The 27,445-nt window shown below is 39.0% G+C and overlaps 2 long non-coding RNA genes across 31 annotated transcripts in view; one reads left to right on the top strand and one right to left on the bottom strand.

Annotated features, from left to right (window-relative positions):
- LOC102090150 (uncharacterized) overlaps positions 1 to 24,046 on the top strand; it is a 39,496-nt gene extending 15,450 nt beyond the window's left edge. For 15 of the 30 annotated variants that reach the window (XR_010475390.1, XR_010475391.1, XR_010475386.1 and 12 more), the window contains 6 exons: positions 4,400 to 4,583; positions 7,348 to 7,637; positions 9,694 to 10,152; positions 11,305 to 11,380; positions 12,095 to 12,153; positions 17,464 to 24,046. This is a non-coding gene — a long non-coding RNA (uncharacterized LOC102090150). Of the gene's footprint in view, positions 1 to 2,113; positions 2,368 to 4,399; positions 4,584 to 7,347; positions 7,638 to 9,693; positions 10,153 to 11,304; positions 11,381 to 12,094; positions 12,154 to 17,463 lie in introns of all 30 variants that reach the window. The other 15 variants (XR_010475382.1, XR_010475378.1, XR_010475364.1 and 12 more) reach the window with 11 other exon arrangements.
- LOC110356560 (uncharacterized) overlaps positions 12,649 to 27,445 on the bottom strand; it is a 143,278-nt gene continuing 128,481 nt past the window's right edge. The window contains exons 2-4 of the long non-coding RNA XR_010475392.1: positions 24,889 to 24,945; positions 21,652 to 21,758; positions 12,649 to 13,216 (exon numbers count right to left, since the gene is read on the bottom strand). This is a non-coding gene — a long non-coding RNA (uncharacterized LOC110356560). The remainder of the gene's footprint in view (positions 13,217 to 21,651; positions 21,759 to 24,888; positions 24,946 to 27,445) is intronic.

Raw genomic sequence — 27,445 nt, 5'->3', positions numbered from 1 at the left:
CTACACGGGGAGTGTTTTGTGGCTGATGATTTGGTTTCCGCACTGTATACGTGAGCTTTGTCATCCTGCTTTTATGTATTAAGCTCTTAGTTGCTCTTGTCCTGGCAGGTTCTTTCTCTTTAAGTAACTAAATCTCATTTTTAAGGTCTTCCTGGGAAAAGGATGTTACACATGAGTAGAAAAATGCAGGCAAGAAAGGCTAATTGAACGAAAAGAGAGAATTAGGTTAAAAATAGAGTACAATCTAGTATCACATTTTCACGAGTGTAACCTGAAATGAAGGTGTCTCCAAGTCCCTAGTGATGCCAGAGTGTTTAGATGTTGGGCACAGATGGAGACACCTATTGAAATGTGTCTGAAGAAGATTAATAGGACTTGTCAGTGTTGGGAAAGCACTGCTTTGCTGTAAATTTCTACTAGCACAAGATGAATTACCGATGAATGCTCAGTTATCAACCCCATCACTATCATTGGACACTAAATCAAATTGAGCAGTTATCTACAATCAGAACATTTCTTTTTAAAAATAGCCATACACCTTTAGGCTTAAACTCTTTAATAAGACAATATCCTCTATGGTATGTGTGTGTTCACGAAGGGATATGATTTAAAGTTTCAATACAAAAAGCTTCTGTTCGGAAACAAACTCCAAGTTTAGTGTGAAATCAGGGTTATCAAACAATAGAAGATATTCAGGAAATGCTGGTTATACAATCTAACATTCTGCTGGGGGCCTGATCAAAAATGAATATTCATGCATGCCATTAGATTTTGGATCTGTCTTTATTTGTGAGAAGTTCTTTCATTACTCCTCTCCCTTTATTTTTAGTGATGATAAAAAACTCTCTACCTTAAAGACTGAGCATCCAAAAGGCAAAATAGCTATCAAAAACTCAGGATATACTCATAATAATACCACCCTCTACATATTTAAGAAATTACAGCTTAATGTAATGAAACAAGTGACAAAAGAATAAATGAATAATATTTTAACTGATATTTCCTTCTCTCTTCTATAAAATGAGAAACTGTCACAAGCAAAACTATCACAAGCATTTACCAGCCCACTGATAAAGTATATTAGCTGTATTTACCATGTGTTACTGCTGCTGCCAACGATATTAAACAAGCATTATATATATATACACTTTTCATTTCTAGAATTTCTTTCCCTCTCACCCAGTCATTGTACTACTTTTTCCAAGGAGATTTATCATGGCATGTTTTATGAAGTTAATATTTCCCCCCTATTATAGACAAGGGCAGTCATTTATGTTTAGGGAGGGAGACAGGTACAGTGCCTTTATCTGATTGGTGTCCCCAGCCACAGCCACCTTCTTAATCAATGGCAAATTCCCACTCTGGAAGACCAGACCCTCTCTGGGCTACTTCTCAGTCAAGGAATGTATCCTTCCCTTCATCTTCATGTATCTTACCTGTGATAAATGTTACTTTTTGAGGAGGCAATAATATGCTATTTACCACAAAGTGCAGCTTCAAAGCCTTTGTATGTTTCTCATCTCCATCCAAAGCTTCTTATATACCACCTTAAAAATATACCCAGCTGAGGGATAGTAGCAAGTTATTGTCTTCATTTTTACATCCCAATTTGCACACAGCAAACGCCCTGCATTAGGGTCAGATTCTCACTCAGATGGAAGTTATTAACTTTAAGCAGAACGGAGCCTATTTCAGCCAGCCACAGCCTGTGTCCTTCTAACACAGTTGCTTTACAGCTTTCCCTTGTTTATTTTTTTCTGTGGAGGGCATGATTCTTTAAACATGTTTGTTTTACACAGAGCAGTAGTTGATTCCTAACTTTTTTCTTTTTTTCCCCACAAACATGTAAAGAGAATATTAATAGGGAATATTAACAGAGCTGAGTGCAGCATGATGCTAGTTAGATTGTAGTAGCTGAGAAATATGAACTAGTGAACATAATCCATAAACTCCATTTGGTTACTATAATACTCCAATCTGTATTTATTACAACCCCACTCTGATGCTTATACAACTGCAATTGCTAGATTTATACACCATAATGGTTTCACAATAGGAAAAACCTGTGTTCTTTATCTTTCTTTTCCTGTCCAAAATAACCCCTTCTACATAGACTTCAGGCTTCTCTGGACCTTGTCTGGGTTTAATCACAGGCTGTGGGACAAAATGTGCATTATTAAGAAATATAAATATTTTCAGAAGCAATCAAAGGGTTGAAAGATTGATTCGGCATGTAGATTGGATTTAATTCGAAGCAGCTTTGTTCTAATGAGGACTACTGGGATACAAAGACGGCAGCCGCTTACGGCCACCAGTTAGGAACTTTGACTCTGCAGCAACCTGTCACGAATTTCAAGAAACTTCCAGGTATTAAAGAGCAAAGTGGTGGGGAAGCTGGTGATCTATTGTTTTCAGACTCCTTCCAAGGCTGGATTAGGATTTCATAGCCCCTGTTTTACCAAAATGGCAATTAAGGTTATTTTTTTGCCACCCACAGGGTCAAATCCTGCTGTCCTTCACTCAGGGGAAACCCCTGCGGACTTTATAGGGGGTTTGGCAAAGCTTGGCTGAGCCCCAAGCCTGGTGAATTTGAAAGCCCTGTAGCAATTTGTACTGCTTTCAGACCTGGTGTGGTTGCTTTCACGGTGACCTTTTCGTGTTAAATTTTGCTACCTGTGCTCCTACATGTGATGGAACATTTTGGATAGGGAGGTGGTTTTTATTCCCTGTGGAGAAATACAGCTCTGTGTTGGCTTGGAAGCTCTTGTGTTCTTGTTGGGTGACCCAGCAGAACTACCAGACCCATCCTGCTTCCTGGGGAAAAGCCTGTAACGTCCAGGAAAACATCTTTGAGATGATGCTGAATGAAATGGGACAGATTTTCCCCTCAGACTTAAAAAAAAACCAGTAAAATTTCAGTATGGACTTGGGGGACGGCGGGGGGGGGAGTGAGGAAGGGATGGGGTGGGTGTCACATCACAGGTACTTGGGAAGTACAAGACCCTGACAGCTTTCCTAAATGTTGAGTGTATAGTCAGAATCACAGTATATACAGAATCAAACACTGACTGGTTTCTCTCTTCCCTTACTGCCCCCCCTACTTTTGTCCATAAAAGCAATAGAAAGAGAGAAAGCTTGAATTTTCTGAACTATTTCACCCATCCACAGCTGGAATTCCAAAGTGAAATGAAAATGCTTTTAAAATCAACCCTACATGGGAGCCTGAGAGAACAAGTTTTCCTTTGTTGTAGGGTATAGTATTATTTGCTGTAGGTTTTTGATATACATTCTAAATTAGGCCTGCAAAGGAATGCTTCATCTTTAATTCATCACTCTCAGCTGAAAGAGATTAGCAATGTCTAGCACGCACCCTTCGTATGGTGCTGACCTCATCAAGTATGGCCTGAAATTAATTAGCCTCATTCATTCCAAATGGAAAAGGATAATGGAGCTGCATTTTAGAGATGACCATCACAAATTGTATGCAGCATATTTAAAATCCCTCCCCTCACTCCCCTCCCTATTAAAAAAAAAAAAAAAAAAGTAGATTAAAATTCTTTCCAGAACTTGCAATATGTCAGAGTTATCGAAGCATTAGGAGCAGAAACCACTCAGTTTTTATTTGTGGAACTGGGAGCCACATTTTGTGTGTGCGGCTGTAAAAGCAACAAGCCTGTCTTAATGGCAGAACACCTGGAATTAATTTGATATTTCCAGGTGCTCTGGCAAACTGGGGCATCAAGCACTTGATGTTTAAACATTATTTCACTGCCTTGCTTAAATCAATATGAAAGTGGTGTCCCTTTGTCATTCATACATGCAAAGTGCTAGCACAAACTCCAGCTTGGCTTCTGAGTCCTACATCACTCATAATCTAATTAGAAATCAGAGCAGAGCTGAAGCAGCATTCTTTGTGGATTCTTGGGCAGTAAATAGGGATACTTGTCTTTTGTTTCCCTCCTCGATTGCATCGTTCACAAGCTTTCACACCACATCTCTAAAGGTGGTTAGGTGCCTCAAGATGTTGACAGGCATGAAGGACAAGATTATCTAGGTATTTAGGTGCCTACCCCGAGTGATTTCAAATGGAATTAAGCAACTGGATGTTACTGGGGGTAAAGGAGGTGGGAAAAGAGAAAAGAAAAAAATGCTTCTAGTGCATATGAAAAGCTCTAATCTGGTGTCATAAACTCTAGCAACGTGGGCCATGTTTTTCCAGGGTAAAATTGCCTGTAGGGTAAATTTACTGAAGTGTGTTAATTTTTACTGAGGTGAGCGGGTACTTCATTTTGGGCGGTGCAGCCCAGCCAAGTGGCTCAGCTGGGCACAGTTGTGGTGTGTGATCATGTTGCTTCCCAAGAGACAGGGAAAATAATAAAGAATTCGGGATTTCCTGCAGGAATATGGAAGATGCTCACTTCTAAGACAACGGCAAGGATTGGGCCAAAATCCAGATCCAGCCTACATTTCTTCATCTGAGTAGTCCTGTCTCGACCTATGACTGCTGACAAGATCACAACAATGTGGACCCTTCTCTCCTTACTCCCCAGCATCAGATCACCAAGAGGACCTGAGATAATACTGTGAGTAAGAGACGAGCTTTTCCTCACATCAAATAATTAATTGTGAAACTTCAGATTTTGAAATAACAAGGTTAAAGTGGCCTGTAGCTGCAATGCTGGGGCCTGGGGAATGTTCTTGCAGTTTGTCTGCCCAAGGCTGGATTCATAGGGGAAAACATTTTGTGCTATGTGCTGTAATCACCTGACACCCAGGAAGATTAAGAATTAATGATTTCTCTTTAACACAAAAAAATATTTGTCTTCCAAAAATCCCATTCATTAATACTGCCATTGAATTGAAGATTGAAGCCATTGTTATTAATCCTAAATGAATTCAAGTTTGTCTACCATGAACAAAGCTGCTCGCTATCTGATAATCCAAATTTGCTCAGGAAAAAAGAATGAGCAAATGTTAGAAGCAGCAGGTGAAGTCATACCACAGTTATTAAGCCTTCTTTCAGTGGAAGCACAGGATAGATTAAATTGTTATGTTAGGCCATGTTGTGAGTCCATGTCAATTTTGTTTGAGATCTTATCTTAGCTCAGAACTGTTTCCTTCTAAATTAAACTAAATGCTGAAGACATGAGAAGCATATTGACCCAAAGATTCAAAACTTCGGACTCAGCAGCCTTCTGATCTTTTGTCCACAGAGTATCAAGTTATAAAGCTGTGGAATATTAAATAATCATGATTATCTTCAACTTGCCTGAGTTCATTTGTCATACTGAAACACTGGTACGGATTTTCTGTACATTTTTTTCAGAACAAGACATTGATTCTGCCTGCAAGTTGGTTTCATTTGCCACTTATCTTACAGACTGTGGTCATGTACCACTATTAAGTCTCATGCACTAACTGCGGTCCATAATTCAGTCTCTGGTGCTTTTAATCTCTCTTTTGCAAACACCATTGTCCAATAAAGCAACAAACAAAAATCTTACAATCAAAACGATCGAACTGTGCTGGTACTTTGATCAGCTGTTGTCAGGCACAAGCAGTTCTTGAGATTCAGAAATGCAGTGTAACTCACCTGGGATAAGAAATCATATTTAAAAATGAGCTGAACAGACATTTTTAGGAATAAGTAAGTTTCTAAATAAACCAGCTTTTTAATTCTGCCTTTTCTATATTAGTGCTGTAAATCAATATAGTCCACACTTGGAGAAACCAGATGAGTTTGAATTGTCATAATTAAATATCACCCTGTTTCTTGCAGCACAGCCAAACAAGGAGGTTTACTCCTTACACTGGAGTTTTCTTAAGTAGGGACAACTTACTAACTTATTACAGCAATAACTTAAGCTCCAAGTGGTTCTATAATTTTTTAGAAAACAAATCTCTACCAAAATGCATAGTGCAATTCATCCCTGGTGTCACAGCACTGAAGTGATGGAGTTATAGAAGAAAAAAAATATTGTTTAGATGCTTTTAAAATACAAACATAATGATGATACATTAATTCATGTGATCTACTCAGCCAGACTTCTAATTATCTACATGCAAACTGTGTGTTCATTCATCACTTCATTCACCTCAGCTGTAATGCTGGCTGGTGGCAGACATTAACACTAAGCCATAAGTTCAAATGGAAAGAAAACCAAGGAGGGTGCAAAGCTGTATATTAGCTTAGACAAGTAGGATGTCATTGCCAGCCTGAATTTGTTGATGACACCAGGCATTAAGCAAGTAAATCTTTAGCCACTGAAGCAACAGCTCACTTACTTTCAGTAATGACATCCAGGAGGCAATGCAGTGGATTTACAACAGCGAATACCTGTGTACTGGTTATGGCCAGTTAGCCCGAACCACAAAATAATGATTCAAAATGGAAGTTCACCTTTCCAGGGAACAAAATTGTTTTTTTATTATACTCTCACTTCAAATGTTCAAGAGTCTGGCTTTGATCTTTTTGGTGGTGGGAAAGGATTTTTGTTCATGAAATATTGAGCTCATGAAGTCATTTGGTCATTTTCCATTCTCACCCAGCAAAGACTATGGAGATGTTCAATGGTACAAAAAAGCACCCAGCTCCCAATCTGGGCTTTCTCTGTGTGCGGTCAGGCCTTCCTGTGGGCTGTGGTTTGTTCTCATTTGTACCAGACATCAGTACCTATAGTGGTTTCTTCTAAATTGTTGAACATTGCAGGTCCACACACACAGGGCAAGCTCACGTACTGAAAACAGAAGTGTGTAGAGCAGCCATCATAGCTCTTTGTCCCAGCTAAATTATTTGGCTCCCCTTCTTTAGGATTTTCTTTCCGAACATCCTAATTCTACAATCCTTTTCCCCTAATAACAACAAAAATGAGTACTCTGTAAGTGTAATTAGGATAATAGTTCTTCTACTGCAAATACTAGAAGCCTGTAACCTGTAATTCACTTTTTCTGATACTCTTCTAACACTAGACATGTCATTTAAAAATGTCTAGGACCTGAAAGCTAAATTTATATAGTGATATATAATAGCAATGGAAACTAAACCTCCTCCTTAGCTCATGCTTTAGAGCTATGTTGCATCTCGTTTCCAATTGATGCCTTATTCACCTACAAATATCATACCTACCACTCCCGTAATGGTTCCAATACCAGAGTTAAACTGGAGGAAGAAAGATATGTTTCCATCTGCTTAATTTAAGGTAAAAGTCTGTAAAACCTCAAGACATACTCGTATGCAATGTCTTCTCTTGCACTATTTCGTGGTAAATTCAGGGACAATATAAACATTTGATTATCTACAGTGAAACTGCCTTATCTCTTGTAACACCAGATATTCTTATTTTCTAGGGATGAACCATCACAAGACTGTGCTCAGAAAGTGTGGGGACAAGTACACAGAGAGATGGTTGGTGCAGCTGGTTCCCTGGTTGTTGCTTTGCAGTGGTTCATCTTCGAGTTGTGGCACAAGGTATCAGAGGCTGGAGGAACACTGCATGGACTGTTCTTGTCCTGGATCCTCCTCATCAGTGCTTTGAACTGTATGAAGCCCTGAGAACCAAGCCAATGTGAGTGCATGACCAGGTTTCTCTCATGGTCTATACCTGAAGAGCAAAAAGTTCCATCCTTTGCTTCTGCAGGTAGGAGCTCAATCTAGTTTACAGATTTAATGCTAGTGATGAGCAAGACAAAAATGCTAAAATAACCCACGTGAATCTTCGCCCTCTTCTAGAACTGAAATGGTTTCATAATTTTCTCTCCATTTTCTGGGTGAAGCAGCTAGCATGAGGAAGGCATGCTGGCACACATCCCGCTTGATAGTTGGAAAGAACAACCTGCAAACATTGTTAGATGCTGCAGCTTATCAACATCCTGGTGAATAATATTTTCCATTGGTTATTCATAGATGTACGTGGATGTGTTGATGAACTGTTCAGAGGCTGGACAGAAATATATCACTAGATAAAATACAGTGCTTCTAGCAAAAACCTTTATGGAACATGCTCCTGCCCCAAATCCCTCCTGGAATAGGCACAGTCATGCTCCCTGAGACCTGGCAACCCTTCTGAGTGAGCATATGATCTGCTCAGGTCTTGCAGTACTAGTGCACAGTGCATAAGCACACAGCAATGTTGGAGCAAACAGGAGGCTGTTTAAGAGCAAGAAATTCTGTGTCTACTTCAAACTTCATCAGTACTTCAGAAATGGATTCCCCTTCTTTGCTGTAACACACACAGTTTGTAAAAGAAAAGTGAGACAACCTCTTTGGAGGTGGGTGGTGTCTGTAGCCACCTCCCATAAATATACTGCTGCTGTGGAAGTGTTCTGGAATGTCAGAAGTTACATCTTCTGGTGATGTTACATTGTAGTCTTCATTTTTCAGGGATCATAGAATAGTTTGGGTTGGAAGGGACCTTCCAAGCTCATCCAGTCCCACCCCCGTGATGAGCAGGGACATCTTCACCCAGATCAGGTTGCTCAGAGCCCGTCCAGCCTGGTCTGGGATGTCCCCAGGAATGGGGCATCCACCACTTCCTGGAGCAACCTAAGCCAGGCTCTCACCACCCTCACTGTAAAAAAAGTTCTTTCTCATATCTAGCCTGAATGTGGTGCAATGTAACTTGTACAGTAAGTGGAACAGAGAGGGGACTGAAGGTAAAAATCCCACTGTTAATCAAGGCTGGCAAAGGGCAGAACATTAGCTGCAGTAAATGGATTTTGAAGGGAGTAAACAAAGTCAGGCTCGTCAAGGCTAGGAAACAGATCTGGTCCTGCCTCTGTGCTGCTTGTGCTGGCAGAACATTGCACTGAAATCACTGGAGTAGGGATTGGGCCAGGAATGAGTGGCTGAGTTGCAAAGCAAATTAATTCCTGCCAAAAAAGTTCAGCTATGCTCAGAAGTATGTAAAGTGTCTGATTTGAGAAGTGTCAAGTAGCATTTGTGACCAATTATCCAAGATGAAGGGGGCAGAGCTATGTTTACATGTACTAATCTTCAGCCAGAGTTTGAAAACTCCAATTCATTGACACGCATCAAATTTCCTTTCCAGGCTTGGCATTTGCCTGTACGCACGCATGCACATTGCTCGGGGATGACAGGAAAACATGAGTACAACTTGCAAATAATACAAATAAAAAAAAAAAAGTGAGGGGAGCTGCCATGCAGCAGCAGCACGGTAATTAAGTCTATACTGTGATATGCGAAAAAAATCATCGGCCACTGTATGAGTAAAATAGCTTTATCAGCTGAGCTGAAATACGATGTGTGGTGTGTCTGTATTGTTATTTTTCTACAACCTATGAAGCCCTGGGAAATGATCTACACAAAAGAATAAGAAGTAAAAGCTGCCGCTGCTGTCTTCTGTTTAATTAACAAAGCTATACCAATTGAATGCAATTAATCAAGATAGGGATTAAACAGTAACTCAGAGTTGACAGCGACAATGTTATCATTACTATGGCATAGAAGGGCTAGAAAATGATAGTGGTTACTAGAAACTTTGTAAGAACAAGCTGGCTGGAGTTTTGTGTGGATTTCAGAGGTTTATGTAGATCTATTGAAATTTAGGGGCAGCTGATTTTTTCATGCGGCCAAGTGTTTATCTGCCCCTGCCCTTCCCTTTCCCCTCTTGGACAGTCCAGGGTAACCTCCAGAGCGGCAACAACTTTTAAAGTGATTCCTCTTTCTTCTAACAGGTTCCTGATGCTGAAGGTCTGACCTTAAAATGAGCAGTGCATAGGGCAAGTGAGCTTCTGGCCTTCAACCCTTCCGAATGCAGCTATTTTGGTAACTAGAACAGTATATTCACAACGGGTGAGGGAACAGAGCCTTCCAGTGAAGGATTTCTCAGCATATTAACACTATCAGTGCTGGATGCTGTGTCTCTTCACAGGTTGCCTGTGTCTGTTTATGGCCCTAAATGAAGATTTGCAGAAGTCTGCAGCTTTCTGTAACTTCATGACCATGTTTCAGTGCCTGCTGCACCCACAAACTGAACCATTCTTCCCAGGAATTTCCATGTAGATCTGAGGAGAACTGCAATCCCGTGCAGCTGTGAGAAGTTCAGACTTGGATTTCTTGTCCTGGTTTGCTACAATGCAACTGTCCTCATTAATGTACTTCAAGCCCTGATGTATTGGGACCACCATGGTTGGGTAAGAATATGGTTGAATTTTCTGGGCTCATTCTCTTGGATTAAGAATGTTAAATTGGGTGATAATGAGTAGTAACTGGGTCCCTTTTTATGGTGAAGTTGACACTTGCCTTCTAGTAAACAGACACTGGGATGACCCTTCTCATTTCGCACAGGTCACCAAACAGCCCCTGGGATGGGAAGGGTTATTGGCCATTTACCAAACTCTGTTTGACTTGGGTTCATGGGTGAGAGATGAAAGGCACTATATTGCATTACCAATCCCTGCGGTCTCCATGAAGAAGCATTTCATTTAGCAAGGAAACTGCTGGCCCATGGGAATTGGAGAGTTAAGAAAAAGAGGATGCAGTTTCAATTGCAAATGCCTCCTCAGAGTAGAAGTCTTAAAGCTGCATTGAAACTCACTGTTTCAGTCTTGCAATAGTTGCTCCAGGACACTTAATGTTCAGCAGATTATTCTCATAATTAATATCCCCTTCTTCCCACCAAAAAATCTATTAGGTTACTCATGGGGTTTCTGCCTCTGCCCTATTCTGTTTTGCTCTATCTCCCTGGGGAGATACCCCATACCCAAGGCAAGCCCAATACAGCAGGTGTGAACTGGTATGAAAAGGTAACAGCCACTTCTAAGAGCTTCAAGATCTAGGCAGCATGTGCCTTCCCTGTCTCCCAGATGAAACCAGCAGCCCTGGTGTCACACTTGGAGCTGTCAGGAGCTCAGGGTGAGAGAAGCTTTCTCCTGAACTTCCACAATATTTTCAATATTCTAGAGCCGAGACGCTGATATTTTTTGCTGTAGTGGAGTTGTCCTTGCTATCAGAGTAGTTCAACTACTGCTTTTTTACAGATGATGGATGCAGTGCTTAATGTTGCAATGGTTACAGGAAGGAGAACATGTGCTGCTCAGACAGACCAAGAATTGAGCACAGACCCATCCCGAATTTCTTGTGATCTCAAAATCCAGTGTTGTTCCAAATTTATTAGCACTGGTCAAAATCCTCTTTCTCTTTTTCCCCTTGTTGTTTCTGGTGTGAATCATGAGATGTTCAGAAGTTGCAATTGTTGTTTGATAGCTTTACATTGACGTTGTAATAGTGCATCTGCTGAGTCATCTGTTCTTTCTGTGTTTGTTAATTTAATAATCCATTTCCAGCAAGTTCTTGTTAACCAGTTCCTGTTGACAACCAGGGAACAGGCACAAGTCAGCTCAGAAAATGAACGACTAGAAGGTAAGTGAAAAGAATAGTAAATGCAGGCCATTCATTTGACGGGATCTGATTCATTTTTATGTCAGGGAGATTTTTTAAATGGGACTTCTCCCAGTGGAGAACTCACAATGCTCAAAGCCTGCTTCACTATAAGGAATATACGTAATTATTCAGAGCTTATTATTATTTTTTATGCCTCGTTTTCCAGTCACACAGAGCAAGGGCACAGATGCGATTAGGACCCAGTTTATTGCCATGCACTGTATAGGTTGTACAGTACACTGTACTGTAAGAGCCCTATAAAAGGTGTTAACTAATCTGCTTTATGGAGGCGGACAAATACACCCAGGCTGAAGGCTGCAGTGACAGGTCTAAGACAGCAGAACCCATCAGCAGCAAAAACAGGGACTCAGCCTGAGACCCTCTGTCCTGGGATTGTGCTGCTTGTTGTTTTAGACATCTTCTATTTTACATTTATTTTGAATCACTGAAATGACGAATTGTATAAATGTCATGTCCTTTGAAGCACTATTTATTGTATCTATAGAAAACATATTATCCATTCTCTCAGGCTAGTGGAGATTATTGAGAGTGATAAACTCATCAGGAGAAAAAGTGGTTGGGTGTGATGGAGAAATTTGTGTTCTATTCTGCAGTGCCATCTTAACTTCTGGTTGTGGTATGACAGACTCTGTGGTCTTGGTGACCCTGTGCCATCCTGTTCTCTGTTTTTAGGCTTTGGAAGAAGCAATTTTCATGCAGATATGTGGCTGGAATATGAACGGTACTCCAAGGTAAGTGGATTTTTATTCAGTTTGGGTTTTATACAGTGTATAAAGTCCATGCAAAGTTTGTTGTTAATCCCAGCCTAATTGTGAAACTGTGTTTAACCGCCACTTACTCAATCCAATAAAGCATACCTGCATACCATGGCAACACCTGCTCTATTTATATATCACAATTATTTTACCAGGTCAGCCTTTTGTGATTTAGTGTTTCATTCATAAAGGATTCTATAACACACATTGGTTGTGCTATCTCTCTACTTTCTGATGAACTGGGTTATTTTCTTAAGACTATTCATACTTTATTTTCTTCTGACATTTCTTTGCTCATTTGAATAACTGAGACAAAAATAATAATAGCTAAAAAATAATTCTCAAAGATCAAATGTATACTCATTATAATTTTCTCTTTAGTACTTGCAAGTCTTGGCTTATCTTATGCAACTTTTCCACCTTGACTAGTTTTTTACTCTTTGGTAGTTTTGCGCAGACACAAAAGGCAGTGATAACAGATGTGTTTTTTATATATGTATCTTTATTTTTTTTTTCTTTTAAATGAAATCGATGACATACTGAGGTCTAGTAATTACTTAATATCAGCAACTTATGCCCTCTGTGCTACTGCTGTTGCTTTGAAACAATTTATTTAGTCATTTGGACTTAAACTACTCAGAAGCATTCCTTCCTGCTGCAACAGCAGTGATACAGGAAGGTGTGTTTTAAACCATGCAGTCATTTCCATCCTGGATTTCATGAGAAGTTATTCTTGTCTCAGATATGAATCATTCAAATATCCTTCTACAGATTCCAGGTGAGTTACTCACATTTAGATGCTTCCAAGTAATACATAGAAAGGTACTGAGAAAAAGACAAGTCTCTACCTAGTAAAAAAACCCCAACAAAACAGAAAACAAAACTCAGAAAAAGTAGATACAAGCACAATACTTGTACTAACGTTCAAAATCTTTCTAACACGACCAGGGGCCAAAGGGCTTCTGCCTTCAAAGATGTGCGGTCAACAGGGATGCATGGTGCTTGCTTTACTGACTGATCCATCAGCTTCTCTCTGTCCCTAAAAACAGTTCAGGAAATGACTGAAAGTATCTGAAGATATAAAAAGGATAATTAAGTTTTATTGTGGGAATAAGAGAGTAATCTGTCCAGACAAATCCGGGACCTAATATTGAAAACTGTAGTGTCTGAATATTAAAAAAAAATGAGTAATTTTGAATAAAGATGTCTATCAGGACTGTAAATTCAGAAAGCAAAAAAGTGGCTTTGCTTAATAGTCTATCTCTCTCTCCATCTTCCTCTAACTCATTTTCTCGTTCTCTTTTCTTCTTTTTTTTGAAAAAAATGCATGGGAAAATCTGATAGTAAGGATGCTTTAGCTTCATTTCAGTCTTCTCAAAATGTTTTGTTTCGCTAGGAAGATTCCCCCTACAAGATAACCTTAGCCATGACCACATTGGGCTTGTGGGATCATTTATCTGCAGAGAGAACACCTATATTTTGAAGAGTCTCTGGGGTAGCCAGCTCCCCACTCTTCTGAGGCTCTTGAAGAGGTTTTTGAGCTGGCATGAAAAATCACCTGGGACTCAGAGCAGATCACAAGGCGCTTAGGACAGTGTTTTCTCTGCATCTTGTTTTGCTGACCAGAATTGCTGTACTATAGACAAATGTGAGTTTTGCCTCATTCTTAGGTACTGTGAATTATGAAAGACCACTCTAGATGTAATGAATGTATAGATCATTTTGACCAGATCATAATCTACAAGTAAATAATGTTTCCTGAAAATGTATAGGTGAAATAAAGAACTTCCTGCTACTATTGCTGTAGTGGTACCAGGGATTACTGATGAGACCAATGTGATCCTATAGCTTGTGATACTGAGGTTTAAATACAATGCAGAACTAACTACAGGATTTGGTGAGAAAATTTTTCTCTGGATTAGAAAATTCAGGGTTTATACTACTGGAAACAAAACCTGAAACTATACAAAACTTACTTGTCCCTAGATTTTATTACAAGCCCCAAAATTCTGTTCACTGGCATGCTCACTAACACTTGTGAAATTTTTCCATTAGGCTCCCCTGACTTTGGTAGTGACATTAAAAAGCAAATCACACAGCAATTTTCAGAATGAGTATGTCTCTGATATAGCAAACCCCTATAACACCTATGGCTCTTCTTCACTGTCCATGGAGGAAGCCCAAGCATGTCAGGCTGTTGAAGACCTCGGGCCAATTGTCAGCACAGTCTCTAGGCCCTCAAAAGGTTAATTTTAAAGAAGAGGACACTTAAGGGACATCTGTGTGACACACACTACAGTGTCCAGAGATTGGAGTCTATGTATTTTGCTCTGAATCTAGAGAGGAAGTCACAAGAATTAAAAAAAAAAAAAAAAAAAAAAAGGGAAAGAAGCACAGGGGAATAAAAGTACTTTTGAAAGAGAAGAAATCTACATTTCAATGAAAATCCTTTCAAGGCATTTCAAATAAGAGTCTGAGAGAAATAATTACAAAGTTTGGAGAGAAAGAACGTTAGCTTTGATATCTTTTTCTTCTATGAAGCAATTAAAATAAGCAATTTTTCAAATACTAAGCAGAAAATTACTAATGGCTGAATCCAAAAGCTTTCATTTCCTTCTTGGGGCCTTTATTCTTCTAAAAAAAGACAAAAAAAAAAAAAAGTGAAGGTGGTTTTCCAGATAGATTAATGCATAAAGCAGTCGCTAGTTGGATGTCATAAAAACTACAGCAGCATAGAATAGCTGAGATTAAGAGCTAGATTTAAATCATGCAACAGTCCAGTTAATATCAATGTCTAATTAAGAAATGCATAAGAAGTCTGTAATGTTGATTTGATGGAGAAAAACTCTAATAGGGGTTCTTTTGGAATTTTCCATTTCAGTTGCTGTGTAGACTTTTAATGGATGTTCTATCCAGTCTTTGGTATTAGCAGGAATCATTCTCAAATTAAAATCAAGGCCTAAAATGGAACACAGGTAGACAAATTAGCTTGTCTGGGAAGCAGTCTGGGTAGAACGACTATGTGAGCTCAAGCCAAAATTTTAGTACAAATAAAAGAGAACAAAAGTCTCAAATCTTGTGTGGAAACCCTATTTGCTTATAATTTTAAACAATTTAAACCCTTGTAATTTTAAACAATGTAGTGTTAATTCATTTCCCCACCTCCCAAAGCCCACCAAAATCCCTGACAATTCATACTTGCAAATCCAGACCACTAAGCATTATTAATTAGTCTTTTTAAATAGGAAGATATTCTTTAGTTATAGATTTTAGTAGTATGTAGAGGTAGGCTCCTCTTTGCTTGCAATGGGATTTAGAGTGCACAGTTCCCTATCACTATCAATGAATACCATTAATCTCCCAGTCCTTTCTGGGTAACTAAATCTCTTAAACTCTTTGAGCAAAACTAAACCTGTGGCACCTGTCGTGTCTCACAGACCATCCAGGACATTTGGTCTCTAGGAATGAAAGGGGACCTGGTTTCGTGCTGCCTGTCACTAATGCCCTAAAGTTGTTAAACTAGGAGTAGTGTAACTGTTAGGATGCAAAAATCCACATCACAAAGAGGGAGACAGCATAGCACTGGATTAAAACATCAGTGTATTTGTTATCACCACTCCGTTGTTGACCCAACAAATCTGGAGGGAATTATCTCAAGAATCCAGGAAAACAGCAAACTCAAAACAACCCCTCTGACCCAAGCAGTAAGCACACTGGGGAGTCATTTTTAAGTTCATTAGAACACATTAAAATACAATACATTCACCATGGTAAAGCAAGGCATATGATTCCATCTGTCTACATATTTCTTTTCAGTATTAAATCTATCCAGAGACCTTTCAGATCTATATCATTAAGTCTTGCCACTTTACTTAGCAAACAGATTGGGAAAGACTGGGCATAAAAACCAGAATAACAGTGAAAGTTCATCACTTCCAAGTCACTGTCATTACCTGAAATGTCACGGTCCAAATTCATGTCTAGCATTACTCCATTGATCAAACAGACACAAATAAATCATATTAAATAGTGATACCATGACCCTGGAGGAGGGCCCAAGGATTTTTCTCCTAAGAAGAGATGGGAACCAGAATGTTCTCAGTGAGGTATCCACCTGCTGAAGGATGCAGAAGGTCTAGCGTGGGGACATTCAGGTCATCACAGGAATCAGTTTTTTTTTCTACGCCTCTTTTGACTGTGTGACTGGGGCGGTACCATGGGTATAGATGCTTCTAGATGATTGTTCAAATGGAGAGCTGCTTTAGCAGGGTACTTTGTCTGCAACTTTTGTTGGATTTATGCAATACTTGAGGAAAAAAAAAGTATGAAGCAGGTTGTCTACTGCAAAAACATGCAACAGACAAAAATAAACAAAACTTAACTTGTCCAACACACTTGAGAGCAAAGAATTCTGTTACAGTTTTGCTAAATGAGAGGAAAATTTCTCCTTTCCTCCATAAAACCATCCTTTTAGACATTATTGCAGTCATGACATCACCACTGCATTTCCTGGATAATTTCTGAAAAGATTAAAATGAACTAATACACCAGTGATCTCATCACAGTGTAAAGGACATCTCACACAGGGGAGAAAAAAATAAAATTCAGGAGAACTTCACTGCTTCATTTGCATCAAGAGCAGGAAAAGCACCATAACATTGTTGTAGAGAAACACTAAACATACAACGCCAGAGAGGCATTTTTCCATCTTCTTATAAACTATTTGGATTTATCCAACGTGATCCTGCGTGTCACACCTGTCATCCTTCTAGCTGTCTCCACATCTATTATCTTCCTTTTTTTCCTACCTTTATCTATACCTTCTCTTGTCTCTTCTGTGCCCTTTCTAGGTATTTTAATGTACCCTATTCCTTTGAATCATATACACTACCATTCTCAACTACATCCAAAATACATTTTGCAGAGTATATACATACAATCACATTACACAAAATTATTCATACATACTTCACCTATAGCTTACATTATTCTGGGTGAGAACACCTTTCCTACATGTTTGTGCGGTTCTCAGGCCAAGGGTTCACAGATTATGACAAGTTTCATCTGCTTGAGAGCTGTCATATCTTTTAAGAGAAATAAGGAGGATGAGTAGGGAGATAACGCTTTGTTTTCTTTGGTAGGAGAACCTATACATTAGCATTCATGTAACCAAGAATCCCACCATATTTTTAATGTTGTATTACATTCTGAGGTTAGAAACTCCAATATCTTTAGAACACAATGGGTATAGTGTTAACAATGTAATCTTATCTCTTGCACCCACAGGTACACCTCAACTCGGGCTTCAGATCACACCATTAAGCAATGAGGTGACAAACCGGTTTCCTTTCTCAAGCCAATTGTCACGTAACTGCCAAGGGGCCCCTGATTTTTTCCATAAGAGATGTACCTGTACAATCCATTCCTACCCTGTATGCTTAGCAGGAGGAGATAAAACTGCTCATTTCCATTTGGGACATTTCTAAGCCAGGAAGAAAAGCACAAGGCGTCAGAGCAGCCACCTGTTAGGCATTGACAAAGGAACCTCCCCACACCATTAAGTGGAGATGATTTCCCAGGGTTAATGTAAACCACTATAAAGGGTGATGGTAACTTTCTAACCACCAACAAGTTTTGTTACTCCTAGATGAGGCAGCAAACATATTCAACCCCATATACTCTGCAGTTAACAGATATGCTTTAACGAAGAAAGCCCTGATCAGTGGAGTATTGTAGGATAATACATGCTACAGCATTAGTAGAAGTCCAAATGGCCCAAGGAGCATCTGTTACCAACACAAAAATAGTGGGTAAAAGCTATCGTAATTCCTGAACCCAGGAACCTGTCTGGAGGCACAGACTTCCCAAGCCAGAGGGGACTTAGAGAACTTGGGATGTTCAGCAAGATCTCATCTCCCCATGGGTTTACCACATCAGCTCAGTCCAGGCCAAATGGGCAGGACAAAGTCCTCAGCTACACTCCAAGTTAATTTCTCTATTGATCCTGAAGAGGTATGTATAGTAGGAGAGAATCTTGAACCAGAACTTGCCTACCAGCTGAAGCTGTATGAACTAAATTGTGGATTCCCCAACTACAGAGAGAACCAATGGACAATTTTAGCCTAGTCATCACTTCTGTCAGAGGAAAGAAACTCTCTGAGGTAAGTTCCCTTGGATATAATTCTTTCTTTCCAGGTTAAAGAAGGGCTGGAGCTAATACATATCCTGAGTGATAATGTAGATTTGCACCTTTCCTGTTAAATATAGCTGGTTCATATCCAAAGCATCACTTTTATTCCTAATGCTCACTTATATCATTACAACTTCTACATTAGTTGCAGGTGTGAAATACCAACTGATTCACAGTTCTCTTGCTGTCAGCAGGAGAGTAATATATGTCAAAGATATGACTCTCAGAGAGGAGGTCACCAGGATCTCCATTTGCACATCTGCTTTGCTAAACACAAAAATCTGGAGATTTGCAAAGCTCCAGTAGGCACAAAATGGGATGAGTTCATGGGGGGTGATACATAAAAAAACTGTGCTTCTCACTTAGTAGGCCTGTGACAGAATTTGCTCACTATACAAAACGTTTGCTGTTTTACAACAGGCAGCATTTCTCTAGTATTCATATGTAGGTACTTGAGTGTTTTGTATTGATAAAGAAAAAAGCTACACTTCTCTACATTACATTGTACAAGAAAAGTCAGGATATCAACAGGTTAAAAAAGGGCCTAATTGATTAAAAAACTTCTGAAAGTTGTCACTATTCAATGTATCTCTGCTCTGACTGTGCAGATATTGAAGTCAGGAGAATGCCTGATCGAAGCTCCTGCAGGCATGATGCTCCTGGAACCTGCCTCACACAGAGACACCTAGATTGGTTTTTGAGGGCTTCAAGAGAGACATCCAAATATTTCTACTTCCTCCTGTTAGTGGATTTTTTTTCATACCTCAGAAAAATTCTTGCGATTGTAATATGTTTTGCACTTGATGCCTGATGCCTAGACAATGGCTCTTGCTCATGGACCTCTAATACATGATATTTTCTGCCTTCTCCATTTTACATGAAATCAAAGACTAATTGTACATATCTGTGTCTAATTGTTTTTTGACATTTGAGTATAGTTTGCTCTGCATTTTTAAAGAAAGTTTAAAGAAACTTTTTTAAAATAAACTTTTTCTGAGTGCATGCCTGTCAGTTTTATTTTCATTTTTGCCACGTATAATTGTGAGAAACTTACAGACAAATAATAAGATTTTTAGTTTCTGTTGAGAATTGCCTTTTCCAAGACAATTCTGTATGCTATTACTTCAGCCCACTGGGTATCATGTAGGTAAGGTGTAAGATTCTGCATATGAATATTTCTGTCTGCTACTTATGTGTGCTGAGATAGTATCAGCTTCTATTTTGTCTTGTTGTTGGTCCTTATTCCATAGAAGATATTCCTAATTACCAACAAGACAATTTGGTAACATAAAGTGTTACAGAATCATTTATGTGGTGATTCATACCTGGTAAGGATCTGATCATTGAATTTTAAACCACATTTGAAAGTCATAAGATAAAGAATATTTTTTCTACAGGATGTTGTTTCTATTTTTAATAGAAATACTCTCCTTTGTTTAATTTATTGGCACAGTTCTTCTAAATGATACAGAGCTTTGCAACATGAAGAAGACGTAATTTTTGCACACTTGCACTGCCCTGAAAAATTCAGAGCACACTTCTATACTGGCTTAAATCAACCGAAGTCTAAACACCTAAATGTGATTTTCAACAACTGCACATGAGGGACATATCTTTACAGGTAATCTAAAGAATACAAAACTAAAAACATCTCAATTGTGGAGCAAATTCATTGTATACCTTCCTTCACTTAGTGAATATGTTTATATATTTTTAACCCTTGTATGTTTATTCCTAAGTCTGTTGGAAATGGTGGAAATTATATTCTGTTGACTCCAACAGTCTCTACTTCCTACTGGATTAAGGAAGACATTTGTACATCAGTTTTGCTGGTGATGTCCCAATAACGAAGTGGAGTATCTTATTATAAATGCATAAGTGGGTAAGCACCCAATAGAAAAGATGTCAGATAGAGATCCAGAAATTATAGTCTACTTGTAACAGAAATAAAACAAGGAACACTTACTAATGAGTCATTAATTTCTTTATAATTGCTTCCACATTTGGGGCAAATTTTTCCTAAATCATCTACAGAAACCCTGCAATTCATGGGACTTTTGATAGTGGTTATGACATGAACAACACATCTCATATATGATAAAAAAATACTTATGTTAACAAGCATTTTTTGCTCTGCAAACTACTTTTCTGAGGCTTTATTTCAGTCTTCGGTCACATCCTTATCCTTATTCTCATCCTTATTTTCTATTCTAATATAAAAGCAGGAGTTCTTAGTGATTTAGAAGAGAAATAAAACTGAAGAAAATTTAGGCAGAACTGTAAAGTATAATCTATTTAAATTTCCAACTTGGAATCTGTTTTGTGCTGTGCTTCTCTCATGAACTCAGTTTTCCACAGTGCATTCAGTGTTGTAATAATGCAAATCAAATACAATTTTAATAACTCCTTCCATTAAAATGATCTATTAATGTTTTAAGACTCCAACACTTATGAGCATGATTCTAATTGCATGATTTTGCTTCAGGCAGGTTTTATAGATCTGCCTGATCTTTGGATATTTGCACCATAAGGATTATTTTAAATAAATTAATTTTTGAAAGAGTTTCAGTCTCAGTAACAACAGTTGAGTTTGATAGTGATTGTCTTTTGGGTAACCATATGTATCTGCTTCCACAAAAGGACAAACTAAGTAAATTTAAAACAATTTGAAAGGAGATGGCTGAGGTTTATACAATGGAATATCTTATGAAGAATGTTCTGAAGAGGGGAATATCCATTCCGTATGTTAGCACAAGGAGCAAAAGAGGTTTAGAGTGAACAGCATTTTATATTTGTTATGTAGCACAATTAAATTGGGGGACTTTCTGCCACAGAATACCAAAAGTATAATCGGATTCTAAACGGGATGGAAATTAATGGAAAAGAATTCTTTTGATATCATTGGACGCTATTTTATCCAACTTTTACTGTTGGTCTCTGTAATGCACTGAGTGATAGCAACAAGGAAAACACATCAGGAGAAGAATTACTCTATGTTTGACTTCTGACATTTTTCTGTATGTCTGCTAGGGGTTTCTGCCACAGACAAGGTGAGGAGCTAGCTGGACCTTTGGTCTAACCCAACACAGCTACATCTAGGCAAGACAAATGGTTGTTTGAAAGTTTGTTCCTCTCTCCAGAAACCTGTGAAAACCCTCAGGTTTTCTTGTCATTCTGCAGAGCAGGATGAGGAGAGAAAAGAGGATGGGCCTTGGGAAGAAGGTAAGCAGGGCAGCAAGAGTTGCAAAGAAAGCATTTGCTGAGTGCTTTGTGAGGGCCCTTACCTTGACACGGTCCCCAGGCTTTATCTCTAGTGGTAGTCTCTTGGTCACCGGCATGCTGGCTCTCCTCCTCGTATGTGCTGTTCTTCTCCCTGAGCATCACTTGAGACCTACAGGAGAAGGTTCCCTTCTTCAAGATGAACTGAAACATCAACACGATCTTACATTCTTGATTGAACATTTCTTCCATATAGAATTTACACCAACTTTGTTCATCACAAATGCCTACATAAGCCTTGAAAAAAAAAACAACCCTTAAAGCTAGAAGCGGTAATATTCTTTGAGGGTTAAAGAATTACTATTTACCAAATGTTGTTAATTGTGTACTGAGAAGTGATTCCTTGTCTGCAAAAAATAACATGTGCTTTACTGAATGTGGTTTTACCCACTCCAAAAATGCTAGTTCTTCTGCCTGTTATCTGAACATTTCTTTCCTCTGGTGTATCGAATGTGCATTTTTCTTGCAGGATTTAGTCCTAACAGAAAGACTTGCTGAAGTGTTTACATACTGGCAAAGAAATAGTGTACAAGTTGTGCAAAACCTATGACAAATTTTTACTTCAACATGAAGACTTTAGATCAGTCCTATTGGAGTGTAATGAAAAGGACAACAGGCCAAAAGTACACAGGCCTTGAGAAATATAAACTTTTACATGGATAGATACTCAGAAGTATGGATAATTTCAGCAGTACTTGAAATTTTCAGTGTTGGATCAACTCAGAGCATGAAGTTCTCAATTGTTCCTCCTCAGAAGCCATCCCAAGCAAGAACACCCTGAGATACCAAACTGATGTTAAAAGTGGATTATGTCTGGGGTTTTCTATGAAAGCTTTGTAAAGGAAAATGCCAAACAGGCAAAAAGGTTAGGAGGGAACAATGTGGTTTTCATGAGGCTTCCCAACTGAATAAAAGATGTTAAAGACATTTCAAAATTATTGCAAGCATCCCAATAGATATTTTTCTAAATGAACATTTATTTGCTTTGAAATACATTTTGGTTTTAATTTTTAATTTATAAAGTAAAGCAAAAAATGAAATATTTTATATTACTGAAGGAAATGACACAGCCTTTTTTTTTTTTAGCAGCTTATTGGTTAGCCAGAGAATTAGTTGGAAAAATGAAATATTGAAAACTCCCAAAGGGCAGAAAAAAGCACTTCCCTGCCAGATATAAAATGAGAGAAAAATATAATGACATTTTCATTTAACACAAAAATTTAGTAAAATATCCAGATTTTCATAGAAGATGCAAAGACTTGAACTCGGACACACTTTGGGTTTCTTTCCAAGTGTGATGCTTACATATGGTAACTGCTAATGTTTTTACTAGATCTGGTCATGTACACTCCTAGATAAATAACTGGAGGTACTCCAGCCTCTGCAGGGATTGTAGTCCCTGTTTCACATGCTGTCAAAAGAAGTATGAGCAGGAATTCCACAGTTTTAGTCCAAACTTATGTGTTTAAACATAAAATTATTATTAAACCTCAAATAATTTAAAAGTGGCCTGTCCAAGGAGAAAGAGCCCTGGATGCCAGGAAGGGTTAAGGTTTGCAGTAGATGGCCTGTATAGTTACACTGTGCCATGCCAATAGTGGAAGGCAAGAACATCCTTAGATGCCTTCTCAATTTGTCAGGAATTTCTCTTCTGAACTATTACCTCCAGCTTTATGCAGAACACCGTCAGTCCTTTTATCTGTGAGGTATCTCAAAGTTTACTGTCTGCCTATCGCCTCAGCTGAACCACACTAATAGTTAGCTAATTACATGTGAACACTCTAATTTGCCCTATGTCTTTCTCAAAAGAAAATGTGCATGTGTAGGCATGCACGTGAGTAAACTTTTGCTCATGTTATAAAATTGCAGCACCATATAGAATCTTTGCACCAGCCAAAGCATGATAAAATCTGTTGCCCGCTTGCTGCCCTCTCTGTTGCTTTCCCCTACCAGGCCACCACCAGTGCTTGTCATTCCTGATTTGCAACATCACCTGTTGCTCCAACACCAGGCTTCTCTAGACCAGAAACTGGAGCAAAGAAGAGAAATACGTGTTTGTCATTGAACTGAACTGGGAAGAAGGAAGAGGAGAACGATAAGATCATAGCCTGCAGCGCTTTGTTTATGAGAACATCCTTCCAGTGATATATGTCTGCACCAGGTGAAAGTATTGTGTCACCCCTAACATATTTTAAATGCCAGGGCTGTCATGCAAGAAGACAATGATGAACAAGTTTAAACAGAATATGGTATTGTAGCCATGTACAGAGTGTTACCCTTTAAAGGTTTTCACTGGTAGTGCTTAGCAAAATGTTTCTGAAGTCTTTTATACTACATTATAGAACCTTTCTCACACAGAGTTTAAACTAAATAAAAATATTTCTATTGCAGATAAACTGACAGGGTTATACACAAACGTGTGCGTTTTCTCATGCAGGTTTTCCAGGCTATTTCACATGGCCTTCCTAACATAGTATCTGTGCTTCTCCTAACTCCTTGAACAGGAACCCTGCTTCGCTTAGCAAATAGTCAAATAAAGGTATGTCTACACTGTGCACGGAAGAGCAGAAACTGGCCCCAGGTCACTGCATGTTGGAGGTTTGCTCGGACGAGCTCCAACATGCTCTGGTGGACTGAACTCCCGTTAGCTGTGAAGCTCCCAGACCACATCATCTGGTTTAATTTCATGCAAAAGAATTCCATCTGTGTGCTCCAAAACTGCCTGGCATTGTGAAGCAGGGTAAGTGGGGTCATTTGGAGGATTCACTTTGAAAGTACACTTCTGGGCCAAAGTGAAATGCCAATGTAGAAGCACCTTTTGTCACAAAGCAGTTATGCCCAGAGCTATCATCATATGGCAGTTTGCTTCCCAGATATTTACCTTGAGCCCAACTGCATGAACACCATCACAGTGTTATAACACCGTTGCACAACAGGAGTCATTTGCTTAGACTGACAGCTCTAATTGAGCCTTGGGAAAGCCAGCATCCAACACATGATATTGAATATGGGCATGACCATATCCACCTTGGATTCAGGTGAAAGAGCTTTAGCCATGTATGCCACATGGGAATGAAGACAACAGTGACACCACAGAGCTTTAAGTCTTTGAGGCAAGCTAAGGTCAGAGCCACTCCATGAACCATTCAGGACAGCATTAATAACACTTTACAAGAGAGGAAAGGGAGCTTCTGATTGCCTGAAAAAAAAATTCAAGGAGCTAGGATTTCTTAAGCACTTACCGAGGTCCTGTGTGGGCTTGTGTAACATGCTCAGCATCTCCTCATCAGTTTTCCTTTCTGTAAAACAGAGATACCTTATTTTTCTCACAAGGTTATTAGGAGGATTTTCCAATTAAGGTTCTTTATAAATGAAAGTGTCTTGCAAACACAGTATTTAATCACCTGACTAAAAATGGTCTCCAGCTTCTTTAGGCAGAACATTAGTTTTCATAGGGACTAGTCACGGTGCCCAGCTTAACATAAGGCTGAAGGATCATACACTGCATCTTTAAGACATAGTTTACTTCTGAATCAGTAAATGTACTAGACAAAGCAGCCATTATTTATGCATTCCTGCATACATGGCAAGGTGAAAATAATAGAATAAACATCATATACTTCATTATGATATCGGTTTACACTTCCAGGGTACACAAAAAGAGGCCATTTCATCAAGCTAATTGCCTGAAAGTAAAAGAGAGAGAACTTTAGCTATTAGTCTATTATGGGGCTTTTTTCTTAATCACAAATAGGGGCCGTGTGTCCCCAGGGGGATGTGTATTCTAATTTACAATTGAACTACAGATCAGAGCAATCAATCTTGTGCAGCACTTTTACAGTGTAATTGCTGCAACATAACAAATAAAAAAAAAAAAAAAAGAAAAAAAAAAAAAAAAAGAAAAAGCAGCCTAAGTCTAGTTTCAGCTTGAGGTGGAGATATTTACCAGGCATTGGTTCGGGGTGGGAGGGAGGCAGAGAGAGAAGAGAGGCGCCAAATCCATGAATATGCAATGAGGGCTCATTAGTGCCCCAGTGTTGCCATGACGAATGGCATTATCCCCAGACTGGTGCAGCCTAAACATGAATTTTATAACGACCCATTTATCATGACTTGTCACGGGTTTCTTTACTGTACTTTCTACTAAGTCTCGCACTTTCCACCATTATCACCTCAGAATCCTTTCCTTTTGTTACTTGATCTTATTATAGCTTAGTTTTTGGTAATGGTTCTCAACTGATAAGGAGGACTGCAAACAGAAATATGTTGAGCTTCAAGAACTTAGAGCTTCCTAAGCTGAAGACCCACCGCCAAATGTGTAGGTGGTCCTCAGTCCACTTACTAGTGGATAAGTGTCCTCTTTGTCACAAATATCTGCAATCTGTCAGTTGACTCAGTAGAAAGGTCTCGGCTTGACTGAGCATCGAGACAACTATCTTTCCATTCTGGCAGATGTGATGGATGAATCTGTTTTGTTGACCTAGGCCTGTCTAAAAGTGCTCTTCTTCAGTCCACTCCAGTGATGTATAAAAATCCACCCCTCACCTTCACATTAGTGAAGGTACTAAATCAGAGAAACAGACAAAAACTACTTTCTCCTCAGCTTCAGTTAAACTAAAAAAATATGCTAGATGTATAACCTAAGTGATAGGAAAAGCATTTGGCTTCCAGGAGTGAGAGGTTACTCAACTCTAAAGTAAAACAGAATTACTGCAAAGTAATTAGTGTCTGGCTTTAACTCATTTTTGGTCACTGCATGTTGTCTCTCTTTTACTGCTGTCCCTTTGGCCTACCCGATTCTACATTTACTATACCAGTGCTTATAAAGAAATCCCTGTGGCTCAGAAGGCTGAATTGCCACTGCTGGGCTAAGGCCTGCTCTCTAGTATATAGAGGCTTTCATTTCCCAAGTTATGAATCTGACATCTCATGGCCAAATCCATGCCAGTTGATTTCTGAGAAGTCTGTCCTCATTATTTACCCCAAATAGCTTCACTGTCAGTATGCTTTTTTTCCACTATGAACTGGCTGGAGTATCTGAAAATATCAAGCCTCTCTTTGTTGGATTTTACACTTTTGCTATTACAAGAATTTGTCTTTGGGGATAGAAAAATCAAGCAACTTATTTCCAGCTATTACTTGGATGGGACTTCATGTTCTTAAACAAGTTGCGAGCTCCCATGATCTCTGAAAACAACTCTCCCGAGGTCTTACATCAGGATAGTCCTACAGTTCTTTCATTACTCTACTGGATGTTTGAAAATATTAAAAGGCATCTAACATCCCAGTCCACCAATTTATAGACTCTGAGTCTGGTGCTGTAGCCCTCAAAGCCTCTATTTCTTCAACAAAATCCACACTTTGTTGTTATTGTCACCAAGACAGGGACGTGTTTCACTAGAGGAGTAGTTTGTCAAAGCAACAGTCCATTATCCAAAGATTCGTCACAGGTTCCCACTTCAGTATGTGATGGAAGAGAATCTGGAGGTCAGAAAGTGAGGAGACAGGAAAGCCTCCTCTCAAAAAGGTGCGTTAGACAAATGGCACACCTTGATTAAGCTGGGCACAGATGATTAAGTCAGCACATGCTGATGTTTTCTTGCCATTTTTAATTTTTTTTTTCTTTTTCAAACCCATCAGTGTTCCTTTGGAATATGTACATAGAGTGTTTTAAAACTGTAGACAGCACCTTGCACAAGTCCCTAACCTTCCATTGAGGACCCCAGCTCCCCCTGCAATACAAACAATGTTCTGCTAATCATCAGAAGACAAAAGACAAAAAGAAACAAATCAGAAATG

Source organism: Columba livia, chromosome 11 (genome assembly GCF_036013475.1).
Source record: "Columba livia isolate bColLiv1 breed racing homer chromosome 11, bColLiv1.pat.W.v2, whole genome shotgun sequence".
Taxonomy (NCBI): domain Eukaryota; kingdom Metazoa; phylum Chordata; class Aves; order Columbiformes; family Columbidae; genus Columba; species Columba livia.
The sequence above is the reverse complement of the archived record's forward strand: the minus strand, read 5'-3'. Positions and strand labels throughout refer to the sequence as shown.